This window comes from Pundamilia nyererei, unplaced genomic scaffold, assembly GCF_000239375.1.
Source record: "Pundamilia nyererei isolate P.nyererei 1_Seehausen unplaced genomic scaffold, PunNye1.0 scaffold00173, whole genome shotgun sequence".
In the NCBI taxonomy this organism is placed as follows: Eukaryota; Metazoa; Chordata; class Actinopteri; order Cichliformes; family Cichlidae; genus Pundamilia; species Pundamilia nyererei.
The window spans coordinates 460,228-464,111 of NW_005187574.1; the positions used below are offsets into that span (position 1 = coordinate 460,228).

A 3,884-nucleotide genomic window follows, 5' to 3' on the forward strand; every position below is an offset into this window, starting at 1 on the left:
GGACAGCTTGGAGCTACGTGCTGCCAACAACCAACAACTGCGATATGCAAGTGATGGTGGTTATCAACTTGGTAGGTTAGTCTAGGTTTTTCAAATCTAAAGTCAGGTGACAAATGACAAGCAAAAGCCTAAACCTGCAGGGCGAGGACTCTATAGTGCTGTGGGGGGGATTTAGCTTCCACGGTTCGGGTCTACTTTTCCCACTGAGTCACTGCTAATCAGTCCAGAATTGTTCTAAGTACTCAGTTTCATTCTGTGATGGGACATTTCTTTTCTCCGTCCTTAGGGCACTGACTGGTGTGGCAGGGATTAAAAGGATGTCAGTCCCACATTATGCAGTCAACAGATGCTAAACCAACAGAAATATTTCAGACCAGTGTGTTAGAGTGGGTTTTCCACCACCATCATTCAGGGGATGTCTTTCATCCAGACTGTTTTTTTTTATTTTTAAATACTCTTTATTTAAATATTCTGCATGTGTCCCAAAATGGCTCTATCTCACTGTTATTATGTCATGTTGCTTTTTGTTTAAACCCTGGGGGCTGAGCGGGCTTAATGTGATGCTTTTTATTCACACGCTGCTCCTAGGTACCTTTCTATTGCAGCTCTATTTTTAGTCGCAGTGCAATACTCACACTCACAATGGGTTCACAACAGAGCACTACAGAGCTGTGCATTAAATGAAGCATTGAAGCAAAAAAATTAAACAGTAAAATATTGTCTCGATCAGTGTATTTATCCACCAATAGAGCACCAGTTAGAGTCGGAGAACAGGAATTTATCAGAAAGACGAGTTGACAAAAAAAGCAGTGAACGCGAGTACAACAAATCTGTTACCAAAGCTGCTGATAAAGGGCGTGCTGCTGTCACCATGAAGAAATGGGATTATAAAAACCTCAAGTGCATTTCAACCAGCGACGTTCCTGCTGACTAGTCTGGCACTAAGAAACACTCAGATATCAAGTTAACTTTGAGATTTGCTTCATGTGAAAAACTCTAAACAGAGGCACCATCAGTCACATTCTTCAAGAATGAATCGCGCTGGACCAACATTTCTGACAACCACTCAATCATAATTAAAACGATAAATCATCCACGTGTTTCCTTCCACTCATCTGAAGTCAGGTCGCGCAGACAGCAGCCTAAGCAGGGAAGCCCAGACCTCCCTGTCACCGGCCACATCTGAAATGAAATTATCTAAATTTGTAAAATGAATCAAATCTCTAAACTTGATCTTAAATTCTTATTTGTTAAATTTTACTTATAAGTGGGAAAATTAACTCTGACTGCTTCGCCATTACTTCCATTGTTGCAGCATGGAGCAGTCAAAATCTTCCCAGTGGTATTGAAAATGTTTGTATTGTAACCATAGTATTGTGACAACGCTAATGATTCTGTTTATTCTACATTTTGACTCTAATGAGAATAAAAAATATTTATAAATTAAACTTGTTGTGATAAATATGAAGCTATAAATAAAGTTGTCAAGAAACGAGGTCTTTCATCGCCATCTTTAATATACAGTCTATACTCTTAAACAATAGAGAATATTATGTATGGCCTCTCAGCCAAATTTTACTTTTCCAACTGTAAGTCATATAACCAATAATCATCACGTCAGACAGTGAAAGTCTCTGTCCAGCAGATAACTTTATGTGCACTTTATAGACATCTGTACTTAAACGCTGCTGGTGTAATAGAAATACTGAAGTCTTTGAAAGAAAACTGGTGATGTGACACAAAGTGATTGACAGTATTTGCATGTTTTAATGAATAATATCAAACCATTTGAAGACAGACAGAACATTGTAGCTTCTACCTCTTGACAGCAATCTGTTTTGGCAAAGCAACTTTTATATATCCATTATTTATGAATTTAAAAAATCTCACTGAAATTAAAAATGCCATTTTCAACACAGAAATTGTAACAAATATACCATAAAGATATTTTAAGTGCCAAAACAGTACTGGATTGACTGTAATGTAGAACACTTAAAGACACAGAGGATTTCTTTATTTTTAATATAACCGACATCTGAAGTCCTGTTGCCTGCAGAATATGTATCAGAACCAAAGACTTTAGACATAAACACAAAGAAGCACCGGAAATCACTTTTTGGCACAACACCGGAACTAAACAGACCTGTAAAAACGGTTAGTGAACGCAGTTGTTTCAAATGAATTATCTGTCGCTAAATCAAAACTGCGCTTCCTCGCTGAGGACACTTTCTGAGGGAGCTGCAGGAAACACCCACGAATTATTTGGTTTGCAGCTGTGAAAAAAGGTGAAGCTTCTGTAAGCTAACGGCTGTGACAGCGGTTGAGGCTCGCCGTGAATAGTATGCCGTACAGCGACATATCACACACGTTCCCTGCTAGAAATAGAAAATAAGTTTAGGGGCTTCGTTTAAAACGAGACACAAGTAGAGTACTAGCTAAGCGTCAACCCTCCCACCAAATAACTGGCTCACACGACTAGCTGGGTCTCGGGTTGTTTCGCCTGTGTCACCAGGCCAGCAGCTAGCTTATGGCCATAAATTAAGCACGCCAAGACGAACAGAGAGGTAACTGGAGCGGGGCAGCAAAATAGCTCATTCATTCCCCACTAGCTGCTCTCTCTGAAGGCTAGCGAGCAAGTTGTGAGCTGCTTAGCTGGCAACTAATGAAGGGTCATGTTGGAGTTATAGCGTGGGCTAACTTGCAGTGCTGGCTAATTTTAGCCTTGGCTGTTATAAACACAACGACTTCCGCGCCACACACGCGCGTTTATAGAAAAGATCCACTGAATCAAACCAAACTACATTCGCACTTTGTCTCAGGCACTCATACCTTCTGAAGTGACAGCAGCTGTTCCCTCTGACCCTGCACTGAAACCAACCCTGACTTTGTGGCGCATGCGTTTGAGCAGTCGCGAAGTACGCCTCACGCCCGGTCCACGCCCACAATCACAATGCGTGTTTCTGCCGTTCTAATTGGTTGATGGAGACCATGATCCAGGAAGTTGAACGCTTTATAAAGTAAATTTAAGAAGAACCTCTCCTGTCTCGCACTGCAATTGGACGCCTACTTTTAGAAAGATTAAATCGACCATAAATGGTAATGTTGAAACTCTAATGATTGGCTGAAAGTTGTGCCTGTCTAATTGTGCCAACGTTTTGATATTAGAGTGGATTTGTTAGGGGTAAATGATGAAGTCCATCTACAGTGAGGCAGCATGGAGCAGATTACATACATTTTGTTAATACCAGCAACGTCACACTAAAACCATGCAATCAAATCAATGAAAATAAGCTAAGGCTAAAGCTAAGGATGTGAATGGCCCTGGTTCAATCATGCAACATTTCCACCCTTGTCATTTACTATTTGCTGTTTTGATCCTGGCTGCTTTAGTCTCCGTGCCAAATCCTTGGGCGAGGCACTCAACCTTGAGTTGATGTGTTCATCAGAGTGTGACTGTTATGTAGAAAGTACTTAGTCATAGGGAAATAAACTGCTTGTATGAATGGGTGAATGACACATGCTTTGAATTCTCACATAGAAAAGTGCTGCATATTTACCATACAGAACTAACGAGGAACAAGCTGTCTTTGGTAACTAAATGATACAGCCTATTTTCTTTTTAAAATAGAAGCAGTTCTAGGTAAGTTTTAGTTCACTAGTTTCATGGAGGACATTGTCAGATCACTAGGCACACTTAAAGATTTATTTTTTAAAGCAAGAAAAAAACCATAGGTTATTAGCTTCCCAAAGAGGTTTGGTTCTTGGCAGTGTTTGTGTGCATATGTGGCATGTTTTCTGTAAACATGATATCTTTGAATGAATTCTAATAAAACGTTGTAGGTGTGCAGAGCAGAGTCATGGTGGCTTATATACACCAAAGTCTT

General features: G+C 40.1%; 1 protein-coding gene across 1 annotated transcript in view; it reads right to left on the minus strand.

The window, feature by feature from the left end:
- setd3 (SET domain containing 3, actin histidine methyltransferase) overlaps positions 1-2,957 on the minus strand; it is a 24,719-nt gene extending 21,762 nt beyond the window's left edge. The window contains exon 1 of the mRNA XM_005746129.2: positions 2,830-2,957. The gene's annotated coding sequence lies outside the window, so the exon portion shown is untranslated. The remainder of the gene's footprint in view (positions 1-2,829) is intronic.
- Between the last annotated feature and the right edge of the window lie 927 nt (positions 2,958-3,884).